Source organism: Schistocerca piceifrons, chromosome 9, assembly GCF_021461385.2.
Source record: "Schistocerca piceifrons isolate TAMUIC-IGC-003096 chromosome 9, iqSchPice1.1, whole genome shotgun sequence".
Classification (NCBI taxonomy): Eukaryota; Metazoa; Arthropoda; class Insecta; order Orthoptera; family Acrididae; genus Schistocerca; species Schistocerca piceifrons.
Window position 1 is genome coordinate 69,845,906 of NC_060146.1, and position 16,029 is coordinate 69,861,934.

The window sequence follows — 16,029 nt, forward strand, 5'->3', positions numbered from 1 at the left end:
AGTGGAAACCACTGCATTAAAGACACGTAACGTGTATCCACAGGACATGTGGCCTGTAATTGAAGAAGTGTCATGCTGATCTCTCCATTGGCAAAAGATTCCGGAATAGTCCCCCATTCGGACCTCCTGGGGGGGACTGCCAAGGGGGAGGTTACCATGAGAAAAAGATTGAATAAGCAACGACAGGATAACGTTCTACGAGTAGGGGCATGGAATGTCAGAAGCTTGAACGTGGTAGGGAAACTAGAAAATCTGAAAAGGGAAATGCAAAGGCTCAATCTAGATATAGTAGGGGTCAGTGAAGTGAAGTGGACGGAAGACAAGGATTTCTGGTCAGATGAGTATCGGGTAATATCAACAGAAGCAGAAAATGGTATAACAGGTGTAGGATTCGTTATGAATAGGAAGGTAGGGCAGAGGGTGTGTTACTGTGAACAGTTCAATGACCGGGTTGTTCTAATCAGAATCGACAGCAGACCAACACCGACAACGATAGTTCAGGTATACATGCCGACGTCGCAAGCTGAAGATGAACAGATAGAAAAAGTGTATGATGATATTGAAAGGGTAATGCAGCATGTAAAGGGGGACGAAAATCTAATAGTCATGGGCGACTGGAATGCAGTTGTAGGGGAAGGAGTAGAAGAAAAGGTTACAGGAGAATATGGGCTTGGAACAAGGAATGAAAGAGGAGGAAGACTAATTGAGTTCTGTAACAAGTTTCAGCTAGTAACAGCGAATACACTGTTCAAGAATCACAAGAGGAGGAGGTATACTTGGAAAAGGCCGGGAGATACGGGAAGATTTCTAATAGATTACATCATGGTCAGACAGAGATTCCGAAATCAGATACTGGATTGTAAGGCGTACCCAGGAGCAGATATAGGCTCAGATCACAATATAGTAGTGATGAAGAGTAGGCTGAAGTTCAAGACATTAGTCAGGAAGAATCAATACGCAAAGAAGTGGAATACGGAAGTACTAAGGAATGACGACATACGTTTGAAATGCTCTAACGCTATAGATACTGCAATAAGGAATAGCGCAGTAGGCAGTACAGTTGAAGGGGAATGGACATCTCTAAAAAGGCCCATCAGAGAAGTTGGGAAGGAAAACAGATACAAAGAAGGTAGCTGCGAAGAAACCATGGGTAACAGAAGAAATACTTCAGTTGATTGATGAAAGGAGGAAGTACAAACATGTTCCGGGAAAATCAGGAATACAGAAATACAAGTCGCTGAGGAATGAAATAAATAGGAAGTGCAGGGAAGCTAAGACGAAATGGCTGCAGGAAAAATGTGAAGACATCGAAAAAGATATGACTGTCGGAAGGACAGACTCAGCATACAGGAAAGTCAAAACAACCTTTGGTGACATTAAAAGCAACGGGAATTCCACTGTTAAATGCAGAGGAGAGAGCAGATAGGTGGAAAGAATGCATTGAAAGTCTCTATGAGGGTGAAGATTTGTCTGATGTGATAGAAGAAGAAACAGGAGTCGATTTAGAAGAGATAGGGGATCCAGTATTAGAATCGGAATTTAAAAGAGCTTTGGAGGACTTACGGTCAAATAAGGCAGAAGGGATAGATAACATTCCATCACAATTTCTAAAATCATTGGGGGAAGTGGCATCAAAACAACTATTCACGTTGGTGTGTAGAATATATGAGTCTGGTGATATACCATCTGACTTTCGGAAAAGCATCATCCACACAATTCCGAAGACGGCAAGAGCTGAAAAGTGCGAGAATTATCGCAAAATCAGCTTAACAGCTCATGCATCGAAGCTGCTTACAAGAATAATATACAGAAGAATGGGTAAGAAAATTGAGAATGCGCTAGGTGACGATCAGTTTGGCTTTAGGAAAAGTAAAGGGACGAGAGAGGCAATTCTGACGTTACGGCTAATAATGGAAGCAAGGCTAAAGAAAAATCAAACACTTTCATAGGATTTGTCGACCTGGAAAAAGTGTTCGACAATATAAAATGGTGCAAGCTGTTCGAGATTCTGAAAAAAAGTAGGGGTAAACTATAGGGAGAGACGGGTCATATACAATATGTACAACAACCAAGAGGGAATAATAAGAGTGGACGATCAAGAACGAAGTGCTCGTATTAAGAAGGGTGTAAGACAAGGCTGTAGCCTTTCGCCGCTACTCTTCAATCTGTATATCGAGGAAGCAATGATGGAAATAAAAGAAAGGTTCAGGAGTGGAATTAAAATACAAGGTGAAAAGATATCAATGATACGATTCGCTGATGACATTGCTATCCTGAGTGAAAGTGAAGATGAATTAAATGATCTGCTGAACGGAATGAACAGTCTAATGAGTACACAGTATGGTTTGAGAGTAAATCGGAGAAAGACGAAGGTAATGAGAAGTAGTAGAAATGAGAACAGCGAGAAACTTAACATCAGGATTGATGGTCACGAAGTCAATGAAGGTAAGGAATTCTGCTACCTAGGCAGTAAAATAACCAATGGCGGACGGAGCAAGGAGGACATCAAAAGCAGACTCGCTATGGCAAAAAAGGCATTTCTGGCCAAGAGAAGTCTACTAATATCAAATACCGGCCTTAATTTGAGGAAGAAATTTCTGAGGATGTACGTCTGGAGTACAGCATTGTATGGTAGTGAAACACGGACTGTGGGAAAACCGGAACAGAAGAGAATCGAAGCATTTGAGATGTGGTGCTATAAACGAATGTTGAAAATTAGGTGGACTGATAAGGTAAGGAATGAGGAGGTTCTACGCAGAATCGGAGAGGAAAGGAATATGTGGAAAACACTGATAAGGAGAAGGGACAGGATGATAGGACATCTGCTAAGACATGAGGGAATGACTTCCATGGTACTAGAGGGAGCTGTAGAGGGCAAAAACTGTAGAGGAAGACAGAGATTGGAATACGTCAAGCAAATAATTGAGGACGTAGGTTGCAAGTGCTACTCTGAGACGAAGAGATTAGCACAGGAAAGGAATTCGTGGCGGGCCGCATCAAACCAGTCAGTAGACCGATGACAAAAAAAAAAAAAAAAAAAAAAAAGACGAACTTTTTCGATGTCATCCGTCAGTCCCACTTGATGCGGATCCCACATCGCACAGCAGTACTCTATAAAAGAGCGGACAAGCCTGGTGTAAGCAGTCTCTTTAGTAGACCTTTTGCACCTTCTAAGTGTTCTGCCAATGAATCGCAGTCTTTGGTTTGCTCTACCCACAACATTATCTTTGTGATTGTTCCAATTTAGTTTATTTTTAATTGTAATCCCTACGTATTTTGTTCAATTTCTGCCTTCAAATTTGTGTGACTTATCGCGTAAACGATATTTAGCACACAACAATAACTTCACATTTTTGCCGGCCGTGGTGGCCAAATGGTTCTAGGCGCTACAGTCTGGAACCGCGTGACCGCTACGGTCGCAGAATCGAATCCTGCCCCGGGCATGGATGTGTGTGATATCCTTAGGTTAGTTAGGTTTAAGTAGTTCAAAAAGTTCTAGGGGACCGATGACCTAGAAGTTAAGCCCTATGATGCTCAGAGCCATTTGAACCATTTTGCACATTTTTCTTTATTCAGGGACAATTGCCACTTTCCGCACCTGTATAGGCAGATAATCTGTTTTCCCTCTTTTAGTATTTCAGTATGCGAATGAAAGGGAAAGAAAACCACTTAACATTGTGAAGCTAACTCTTTATTTTCTTTTTATTAAACACTGACCTACAGAATTTTCCCTGACAAAGACAACTCAGACTTAACTTATTAATTTATTACACACAATATACAAGCCCAACGCAATCGGATTACTTTCATTGGCAACATGACTTCCAATAAGTAACACAGAAGAGTAGCCCTGAACTGCAAGAATTCCTAACAATAAGGCAAATTCAAAAAACATGAAATTAAAGAAATATAAAACTACCTCCAACTATGTTAATTGCCTAAACTCATTCCAATGACGAATTCCGCTAGCGCATATCCCATTTTTTTTATAAGTCACTTACCTCACAGGAAATCTTCATAACACGAACTACAGCAATTACAGGAAGTAGCAACAACAGCCAGCTAAATAAGAAGATTCTGCTACAGACTCAGACTACTAGGAGACATATAGTTACCAAAAAGAAACCTTTTGTTAAAGTGCAAACAATGTACTTAGAAAATTTTACCTTATTCATATGACATCCAGTTTCAGAAATTATATAGTTGTCAATAATTCCACTGCCCAAACCTTATCAACCATACCTCCATCCTCATACTTTTCTTCCATATTTTCTTATAAACACATCATTTCATATCACTTTACAAAGGATGCCCAACCAACACAGAGTCTCCACTAAGAATACACTACTTGATAAAAGTATCCGGACACCTGGCTGAAAATGACTTACAAATTCGTGGCGCCCTCCATCGGTAACGTTGGAATTTAGTATGGTGTTGGCCCGCTCCACTCTCGCAGGCATACGTTCAATCAGGTGCTGGAAGGTTTCTTGGGAAATGGCAGCCCATTCTTCACGGAGTGATGCACAGAGGAGAGGTATCGATGTCGGTCGGTGAGGTCTGGTGCGATGTCGGCCTTCCAGAATATTCCAGAGGTGTCCTATAGGATACATGTCTGGACTCCCTCGTTCCGCAGCTGCTCACGCTAACCACGGGACCACGGCGCTCCTGAGCTCACACTCTCCTTGATGTTGCCTATCTTGCACATGGACTACTCAGTTTGTATATTTTGCTTATTTTTTCATAGTTCCACACAACTTCTTCCTGTTTTCTCGATTGGTCTGTGTTCAGTTTTTCAAGGCCGATCCACTGTGCCAACTTATACCTAAATCTGGGGGGGATGCGATGGGGGGGGGGGGGTTCCTTGTAAGAATTTACTCAGTAGGACCATTCTTAAAAGTGTCCCAAACAACTCCTACAACAAGGACTGAAATCTGTCAGTTTGTCGGGTACCGAAATGTGAACAATCCCTTGCGGACGTGTCCAAAGCTATTATTGTTTACCACCCTAATTTGATTATTGTCTTCTGCAGACCCATTGTCGAGGAGCAACGAACCTTTGTTGCCCAAGTGGCGCAGTTTGTGTTGTCCACATTTCAATTGTTTCGTAATTGCAGTACAAAGACGCGATATGTCTGACGAAGAAATTTTAAAATATTTGATGTCAGTGTCAGATGGTGAATCCGAAGGAGAAGATCCTTATGATGTCTGTGAAGCTGATGAATTACGAGACGATGAGGAATGTATCCTTCCCATCAGTGAAATCAGTGACTCATCAGACGTCGATGTAGCAACTGCTGGACAAGAGATAGCCGAGAAGTTGCAAAGCAATATTGCTTTACCTACAGCAGGTATGTTTTATAGCCATTGTAGTATTATTTATAATTTATATAATAATATTTCAGCAAGCATTATAAATGTTTTCTATTTTGCTGTATTATAATGTGTAATTGTTTTTGTTGTAACTGAATCATTGTATTGTTCGCTGCATATTCAGTTACGTCAAACAACAGTGTACGCTTACCTCCAGGTAACAGCACTAGAGGCGTTCGTGGCAGAGTGAAAGGTAAAATTCAGATGGAAGCAAATCCTTCCAATTGGATTAGTGAGACAGCTAATGACGGAACAACATGGACTGTTACACGTACGAAAGCTGTTCCTGGAAGACGTCCACAAACAACATCTTGAAGGTAGCACCGGGACCTACAGGCTATGCAAAGCAGTTTGTCAGGGAAGTTATTTATTCTAGTGCATGGAGATTGCTAATTGATGACAGCATGCCTCAAAATATAAAGAAGTGTACAGAAGATAGAGGACGCCAAGAGCTACATGATGATGCTTGGACCATTAGCGTCGATGAAATAGAAGCTGCAATATCACTTACGTATTTGCGAGGCGTATATGCCGAAAAACATTTTCCGTTGAAGCTGTTATGGTCGAATATAGGGGGACCAGCATTTCTTCGGAACACAAACAGCAGAAATAAGTTCACATAAATTTTGCGGTTTGTGCGATTTGACGAAAAGAGCACACGTTCACATAGACTAAAAAAAATTCTTTTTGCACCTGCAACCCCTGTGTGAAATCCTGTCATTGCCAATTCCTTGCTATAACATGCTGTCGGGGGAAAAAGAACAAAAATGTGGTAATTTTGAGTTCAATGCGCGACACAAGAACTATCGATGAAAGACATCCTAAAAAGCTACCAGAGACAGTGGCCTACTGCAATGTGAAAATATCACTGTGGATGAGCAACTGCTTCCATGTTAGATGAAGAACTATCGATGAAAGACATCCTAAAAAGCTACCAGAGACAGTGGCCTACTGCAATGTGAAAATATCACTGTGGATGAGCAACTGCTTCCATGTTAGATGACCTTTCGTCCAATACATGGGCAATAAACCAGACAAATTTGGAATAAAGTTTCTGCTTGCAATTGATACGAATACGAAGTATCTTGTGAATACCTAGGCAAAGATGAGCAGCGTCCCACAGGTGTTTCCCCTGCAGAGGCATGTTGTAAAATGTCTTATACAGTCCTTTGTTTCCGCAGGAAGAAACATAACCCGCGACAATTTTTTTCACATCGTACGTCTTGTAGAAAATTTGAAGCGTAAGAGTACAAGCATTGTAGGCACAGTGAAGAAATTTAGAAGGGAAATTCCTCGATCAGCAAAATCTGCTGTAGCACCTCTGTACACAACTATTCTTTATATGTCAGGTGACATGGCTCTAACATGCTATCAGGGGAAAAAGAACAAAAATGTGCTTATTTTGAGTTCAATGCACGACACAGTAGCTACAATGAAAGACATCCTAAAAAGCTACCAGAGTCAGTGGCCTACTACAATAACACCAAATATGGCGTTGATGTAGTCAATAAAGTGGCTCGCCTTTACACTGTGAAGTATGGATGCCGCAGATGGCCCAAGCACGTTTCTTTTTTTTTTTTTTTTTTTTTTTTTTTTTTTTTTCCCAATGTCTTAGACTTAGCAGCTATAAATGCTTGGGTACTATATAAGGAAGCAACAGGAGAAAAATTAAGCAGACGTCAGTTTATATACAAATTGGCAGAAGAGTTAGCCTCAGCATATAAGGCCACAATGGTACAAAATACTCTTCCTAATACAGTATCACAACATTGCAAAATTCGGAAGACTTGTCAAATTGGAGGATGTAGAGGCAAGAATTCGAAGCAAGCCTTTGTGTATAAACTGTGGCAAGTATGTTTTCGGACCATGTTTACGCAATGCTGAATACTCCTGTGTGGGTTGTCACGACGCAGCAGGTGGTTTTAAATGAGTAAAAGGAGGGTTATAAATGCTTTCTCTAGAATATATTGTGCTTTTCTGGTATTTGTGTTAAAACCAATAGTCTTCTTTTCTTCGGAAAATTATCCATTCCACATTTTGTAACATAATGTTTTGATTAATTCTTAGGTATAACATGTTCATTGTGGCATGTAATTCTACAGAAAAAAGTAAAACTGTATTCTGGTAAACTGTGTAACTTGTCTGAAATAAATTGTTGTAATGAAAATGTGTTTACTTTTTTAAAGACGGCAAATGAAGCTGTACCTGTCAAAATGACGAGTTGGTCCTTCTAGGTAGATCGAAATCCCCGATCCTTCTAGTGTTAAACCCGAGATCCCCCGGACATCCCGAATAAAACAAACAAGACGCGCTTACAATAAAGAATAGATTATTTATTCGCTTAGCAGTCCCTTCGAACACACGACACGAGTAACACGTGGCATGTGACGTACGCACGACTGTCATTTGTCACGTATACGGACTGAATTCGCTGACACCGACTTCATCCGGGGTACAGCAAAGCCAGTTCCGAACTTCCCGTCGTCATTAAAATGTAGTGCCTCCTGTGAGGTTTGAACTCACGACCCCTGGTTTACGAGACCAGTGCTCTACCACTGAGCTAAAGAGGCTACGTGACGCAGTCTGTTAACTTCAGTATGAGTCAAACACGATCTGGTTGCTACCGGTTCGCAGGTGCGCTATCATTGGCAATCGTAGCTATTAGCTAGTAAACATGAAAGCGAAATGAAAATCTGCCCAGGGGCATAGCACGGGCGTATACTCTCCCAACAGCGTTTCAAGCGAAGCACCGTCACAGGCTGCAGATCTATAAGTCAATGACCTGAGCGACACAGCGCAGCACTAAATCATCCACCGGCAGCTACGTTTGACAATACTCCTCGCTCAATGTCACTGTGACATTTGCTCACACTATGATGCGTCTGCGTAAACCACTGACTGTGTTATTCCTGAAACTTAATTTTTTCGTAAAAATCTAATGTATGCTTTTTTGAAAATTTTCAAAAAAAGCATTTTACAATATATATATATATATATATATATATATATTGTAAAAATCTAATGTATGCTTTTTTTGAAAAGCATATACTGTCGTCTTTGAAATCCAAATCTTAGCCAGAACCAGTTTTTTCCGAATTGTCATGCTAGGTTTGACCACCTGTTAGGTGGAACAAAAACAGTGAAGTGTTCACTGAGTGGTGGTTTCTCCTATTGTTCGTAACTTCACACCAAGTTGTGCCTCATAACACATTTACCTAGATCGTGAATGGGATACTAATTGTGCGCACTTCGCACTCCCCTTTCTCCCATGCCGTATTTTCACCTCACCGGCAACCTCGACTTTGACATTTCGCATACAAGTTCCGTCACCTTTCCCGTCTGCACTGCTACTCCAGTTTCCCCTTACATAAGTGAAACTAGGTTAACAACAGCAAGCATTTTTTTCTCGATCGCCTTCCACGCTCAATTACTATAAAACTACAAAACGCCAGGGAGAGATGGAATAACAACTGAACTGCTTCAGAAAGGAAGAAGTACAGTTGTAACGAACATTTGGAATGGAGAAAGAATGCCATCTGAATGGAAACAAGCGATCATAGCGCCAATTCATAAAGAGGCTGATAAACAAGACTGCAGAAATAATAGGGATATCTTCTTTATTAGCACAACATACGAAGTTCCCTCCAAGGTTCTGCAGAAAAGATTTAAAATCTGTCTTAAACAGCCTACAATGACATAAACAGAGAAAAGTTGTGGAAATAATGCAGAAGTTCGCAATGCTAATGAAGATTACAAGTCTCGTAAAAGCTACACTGGAAGTCTCTAAAGGAATAATGAACATCAGTGGAGACTATCCCAAGATTTTCAACATAAAAACAGTAGTCAGACAAGGAAATGGAGTATAACCACTGTATTTCATTGCAGCCCGTCAATAACTGAGCACAGATCAAGCATCAAAAGAGGAGGAAGCTATACTGACTGTGGAAAAAAGAGGCAAAATAGAAACAGGAGTGGCTGAAATTTGATGTCTGCCATATCGAGTAACTGACACTGTAATTCTGTCAGAGGCAGCAAAGGACTTGGAAGAGCAGTTGAACAGAATGGACAATGTCTTGAAAGGAGGATATATGATCAACATCAACAAAAGCAAAACGAGGATAATGGAATGTAGTCTAATTAAGTCGGGTGATGCAGAGGGAATTAGATTAGGAAATGAGACACTTAAAGTAGTAGATGAGGTTTGCTATTTGGGGAGCAAAATAACTGATAATGGTCGAAGTAGAGAGTATATAAAATGTAGACTGGCAATGGCAAGGAAAGCGTTTCTGAATAAGAGAAATTTGTTAACATCGAGTATAGATTTAAGTGTCAGGAAGTCGTTTCTGAAAGTATTTGTATGGAGTGTAGCCATGTATGGAAGTAAACATTGACGATAACGAGTTTGGACAAGGAGAGAATAGAAGCTTTCGAAATGTGGTGCTACAGAAGAATGCTGAAGATTAGATGGGTAGATCACATAACTAATGAGGAGAATTGGGGAGGAGTTTGTGGCACAACTTGACAAGAAGAAGGGACCGGTTGGTAGGACATGTTCTGAGGCATCAAGGGCTCACCAATTTAGTGCTGGAGGGCAGCGTGGAGGGTAAAAATCGTAGAGGGAGACCAAGAGATGAATATACTAAGCAGATTCAGAAGGATGTAGGCTGCAGTAGGTACTGGGAGATGAAGAAGCCTGCACAGGATAGAGTAGCATGGAGAGCTGCATCAAACCAGTCTCAGGACTGAAGACCACAACAACAACAACAACAACAACAACAACATCATATCGAGTAACGTTAACGACCGTCGTGTCGTGGTTGCGTGGACAAGGCGTTGGAATGTGACGGAGGAAATCGGGGTTAAAATCTCACCCACTCCCTTTTTTTTCTTTTTTTCTTTTTTTCCACAAAATTACGAACATTTTGTCCGGTCATTGACGTTATTCAAATTTGTGTACGTATCGTGGACTGATATCAGTCTGCCACAGCGGCGTATAACGAGGAGACCTACTATTTGTTCTACACAGATACCACATGTTATGCCACTAGCGTTCCCTTTTGGAAGATTTGACTCTTGACTTTCCTTGTCATAACATAGTTCACATTTGTTGTTTTCATTTCTGTGATAGGTCTATGCGGCATCTCGCCTGCTGTCACTGTTCATCGCAGATTGTTAGTGTTGTGACTTGGCAAGACAGCCAAGCAAGGTAGCCGAAAGGCATGCGTTTAAGCTCACGCAGGCTGGCGGGAGGTCTGGAACGGTTAAAGGAGTTGAGTCCAGTAAAAGAAGTACGTAGCTTCTGGAATACTTAACCTTAATCCATAATTGGTGAACAATAGCAATTGATAATGGCGCCTTGCTAGGTCGTAGCAAATGACGTAGCTGAAGGCTGTGCTAACTATCGTCTCGGCAAATGAGAGCGTAATTTTTCAGTGAACCATCGCTAGCAAAGTCGGCTGTCTAACTGGGGCGAGTGCTAGGAAGTCTCTCTAGACCTGCCGTGTGGCGGCGCTCGGTCTGCAATCACTGATAGTGCCGACACGCAGGTCCGACGTATACTAACGGACCGCGGCCGATTTAAAGGCTACCACCTAGCAAGTGTGGTGTCTGGCGGTGACACCACAGTTAGTCACGCGGTAAGAGTATTTTAGCGTCGCAAGAAAATCTGATGAATACTGAGAGGACATGAGATCCCGCAGAGACCTTGTACAGAAATGAAAACAACAAATAAACGAACGAAGGAATTCAACAGGCGAAACTTCCTAAACGGAACGCAAGAGGCATAACATGCGGTACCCGTGCAGAACAAATAAGAGGTACGTACTTCTGTAGGTCCCCTCGTTACTCGTCGTTGTGCAAGACAGACATTACGCCACGACACATGCACAGATTTCAATACAGTGAACAGACACGTCAATGAGCTGATGAAAGTTCGTAATTTTGTGAAGAATGAAAAAAATACAAGAAAAGGGGGAGAACCACAATGCCATGGGCATTAATATCGCTCGATATTAAGCTTGGACCGTTCACTGTTCTTATTTTGCTTGTTTTTCACAGTTCAGTACACCTTCTTCCTGCTTTCATGCTTGACCTGTGTTCACTTTTGGTGGACTATCCAATGAGCCAATTTACCACTAAATCTGATGGGGAGTTCTCCTTTTTAGCCCAGTACCTGTTGGATTTTGAGCTCCAGAATTTTTCAAACAGACCCACTGGTTGATGATGCCCTCTGAACTGTTCTTTTCTTTAATTTTGTTCATTTAAGATTAAATTATCTAGACTCTTGGTGGAGCTAAATTACTACATATAGTCAATAAAGTTCTGTGTTTTTCCCTTTGTAACGCACTAACAAAAATTAGTTCATCTAATGCGTTTTCCTTAGTAATTCAAGAAGTAGACGAGGTATCTTCATGGAAACCTCTACCGTATGTTTTTACTATAAACTGAACCTAATTCTAGAAGTAGAACTCTATAAATTTAATATTATGCGCTTCTTAAAATTTCAGGAAAAGTGGATTTTTTTTGCTGATCAACTGGCCGTACTAAGTTCCACAGTATTTAACCTTTTCAAGGTCTTACGTAACCTGATCAAGTTTTGAAACAATTTTAAAACATATAATTGAATGTCTGTGGTTCACATCATACCTGAGGTGCACGTTTGGACTGCAAGTGGGAAAAAATCAATACTTTACTCGCTTCATTAGTGTCGGCTTGCTTCCCCGCTGTATGTTGATTCGAATCCGTGGAAAGGTTTTTGAGCGCTACGCCAACAAGGGGAGGAGAGGCAGTGACATAAAGATCCTGGTCGCCAGTCTTTGTACCAGTATGCTGTACTTAATTCCAAATCTCTCCACGGCGTCTCTAGAAGTGAGGGAATTCGGCACTCTTGATGGTGATCTGTTCGTCGCATGGAGACATTAAACTTGGGGGCCCCCTTTGTGGTATCTCCGCGGAGAAGGCTATGTAACGGTACAACTTTTCGCCATCTTGCTTCGCTACAGCCGTAACAGCACAAACCCAACCTTACACTATATGAGCACCCAACACAATCATCCACGCGACACTCGATACACTAACAGATCGGAGGAAGATAATAAACCACCTCTCTTAGGACCTTGCCTTGAGCAGTGATGCACTATTCCTACATCTGCTCCTCTACGCTCATCTGCCTGAGTATGGGACTACTTTCACTTTAACTACACGACAAAAACTGTGATCAGTGAATCTTAAGCATCACGCATGACGTCTTAATTCGTTACCTCTTTACTTTATTCGCAACTCAATATGCACACAGTGTCCACATTTTCCGCTGAGTGTATTTGAAAAACTATTTCACTGTATGATACACAGTTTAGGAGAAAACTATATTTTGAGAAATGCGTAAGTTATTCTCAAATGCTTAATGTCAAATACTTAACACAGCTACTCGTTTGTGTGATAGTTAGCTGCTGGTGCTGTTTTACACACTGTCCGGTCACATTGTGACCACATGTCGAAAGCGTGAAAGACCTCCTTTTTCTCGCAGACCGTGCAAGATGTGCAGGAGGAGAACAGTGAGGTTGTGTAAGATAACAAGGGTATGTGTTGTGGATTGGCAAGAGAGCCAACACGGTGTGAGAGGAAGCCGAAAGGCACGCGTTTTAGCTCACGCAGGCTGGCGTGAGGTCTGGAACAGGTCAAGGAAATTAGACTAGCAAAAAAGGACGTAGCTGTGGAATACTTAACTTTAATCCATAAATGGTGAACATCGCTCTTGACGGTACATGTTTTACAGCATCAGTAGTAACTGGTAATGGCGCCTTGCTAGGTCGTAGCAAATGACATAGCTGAAGGCTATGCTAACTACCGTCTCGGCAAATGAGAGCGTATTTTGTCAGTGAACCATCGCTATCAAAGTCGGCTGTACAACTGGGGCGAGTGCTAGGATGTCTCTCTAGACTAGATCTGCCGTGTGGCGGCGCTCGGTCTGCAATCACTGATAGTGGCGACACGCGGGTCCGACGTATACTAACGGACCGCGGCCGATTTAAAGGCTACCACCTAGAAAGTGTGGTGTCTGGCGGTGACACCACAGTGTGCAACCCTTCCGACACCAGTGCAGGGTCCATTTGCGCTTAAGTTTCTCTGTTGAGGGTCCAAGACGCTAACAGCCAGATAGAGGTGGTCCTGCAAATTCTAAAACTTTGCATTGTTCTTGCCGAGGAAAAAGGAACTGCTTTTAGGGGTGTGATCAGACGTATCCGGACGCCCAAAAAAACATACGTTTTTCATATTAGCTGCATTTTGCTGCCACCTACTGCCAGTTACTCCATATCAGCGACCTCAGTAGTCATTAAACAACGTGAAACAGCAGAATGGTCCACACCGCGCAACTCACGGACTTCGAACGTGGTCAGGTGGTCAGGTGGTTGGGTGTCACTTGGGTCATACGTCTGTACGCGATATTTCCACACTCCTAAACATCCATATGTCCACTGATTTCGATGTGATAGTGAAGTGGACACATACTGCCCAATAACGTATAGGCCGATCTCGTCTGTTGGCTGACAGAGACCGCCGACAATTGAAGAGGTCGTGATGTGTAATAGGCAGACATTTATCCAGACCATCACACAGGAATTCCAAACTGCATCAGGATCCACTGCAGGTACTACGACAGTAAGGCGGCAGGTGAGAAAACTTGGATTTCATGGTCGAGCGGCTGCTCATAAGCCACACGTCACGTCGGTAAATGCCAAACGACGCCTCGCTTGGTGTAAGGAGCGTAAACACTGGACGATTGAACAGTGGAAAAACGTTGTGTGGAGTGACGAATAGCGGTACACAGTGTGGCGATCCGATGGCAGGGTGTGGGTGTGGCGAATCTGTCAGCGTGTGTAGTGCCAACAGTAGAATTCGGAGGTGGTGCTGTAATGGTGTGGTCATGTTTTTCATGGAGGGGACTGCACACGTTGGTGTTTTGCGTGGCACTGTCACAGCACACGCCTACATTGATGTTTAAGCACCCTCTTGCTTCCCACTGTTGAAGAGCAATTCGGGGATGGTGATTGCATCTTTCAACACGATCGAGCACCTGATCATAATGTACGGCCTATGGCGGAGTGATTTTCCCTGTAATGGACTGACCCGAATCCTTTAGAACACCTCTGGGATGTTTTGGAACGCCGACTTCGTGCCAGGTCTCACCGACCGACATGGATACCTCTCCTCAGCGCATCACTCCGTTAAGAATGGGCTGCCACTCCCCAAGAAACTTTCCAGCACCTGATTGGAAGACGAATAGAATATTCCAGAATTTGAAACACGAACAGCTGCTAGCGTGAGTTTCTTAGAAGTAGATACCTTAGGGGTTGCGAAGCAACTCGAATCGCTTCATACGGGTAAGTCTTCAGGTCCAGATTGTATACCGATTAGGTTCCTTTCAGATTAAGCTGATACAATAGCTCCCTACTTAGCAATCATATACAACCGCTCGCTCACCGGTAGATCTGTACCTACAGAATGGAAAATTGTGCAGGTCGCACCAGTGTTTAAGAAGGGTAGTAGGAGTAATCCATCGAACTACAGACCTATATCATTGACGTCGGTTTGCAGTAGGGTTTTGGAGCATATACTGTATTCAAACACCATGAATCACATCGAGCGGAACGATCTATTGATACGTAATCAGCATGGTTTCAGAAAATCAAGCTGCGGGCCTATGGGGTATCGTCTCAGTTGTGCGACTGGATTCGTGATTTCCTGTCAGGAAGGTCGCAGTTCGTAGTAATAGACGGCAAATCATCGAGTAAAACTGAAGTGATATCAGGTGTTCCCCAGGGAAGCGTCCTGCGACCTCTGCTGTTCCTGATCTATATAAATGACCTGGGTGACAATCTGAGCGATTATCTTACGTTGTTCGCAGATGATGCTGTAATTTACCGTCTAGTAAGGTTGTCCGAAGACCAGTATCAGTTGCAAAGCGATTTAGAAAAGATTGCTGTATGGTGTGCCAGGTGGCAGTTGACGCTAAATAACGAAAAGTGAGGTGATCCACATGAGTTCCAAAAGAAGTCGGTTCGAATTCGATTACTCGATAGATAGTACAATTCTCAAGGCTGTCAATTCAACTAAGTACCTGGGTGTTAAAATTACGAACAACTTCAGTTGGAAAGACCACATAGATAATGTTGTGGGGAAGGCGAGCCAAAGGTTGCGTTTCATTGGCAGGACATTTAGAAGATACAACAAGTCCACTAAAGAGACAGTTTACACTACACTCGTTCGTCCTCTGTTAGAATATTGCTGCGCGGTGTGGGATCCTTACCAGGTGGGATTGACGGAGGACATCGAAAGCGTGCAAAAAAGGGCAGCTCGTTTTGTATTATCACGTAATAGGGGAGAGAGTGTGGCAGATATGATACGCGAGTTGGGATGGAAGTCATTAAAGCAAAGACGTTTTTCGTCGTGGCGAGATCTATTTACTAAATTTTAGTCACCAACTTTCTCTTCCGAATGCAAAAATATTTTTTTGAGCCCAACGTACATAGGCAGGAATGATAAAATAAGAGAAATCAGACCTCAAACTGAAAGGTTTAGGTGTTCGTTTTTCCCGCGCGCTGTTCGGGGGTGGAATGGTAGGGAGATATGATTGTGGTTCGACGAACCCGCTGCCAAGCAC

The 16,029-nt window shown here is 42.4% G+C and overlaps 1 non-coding gene across 1 annotated transcript; it reads right to left on the reverse strand.

The window, feature by feature from the left end:
* Window positions 1–7,867: 7,867 nt before the first annotated feature.
* Trnat-cgu lies at window positions 7,868–7,939 on the reverse strand. Its single transcript has one exon. It is a non-coding gene; the product is annotated as a tRNA-Thr (tRNA).
* Window positions 7,940–16,029: the final 8,090 nt, after the last annotated feature.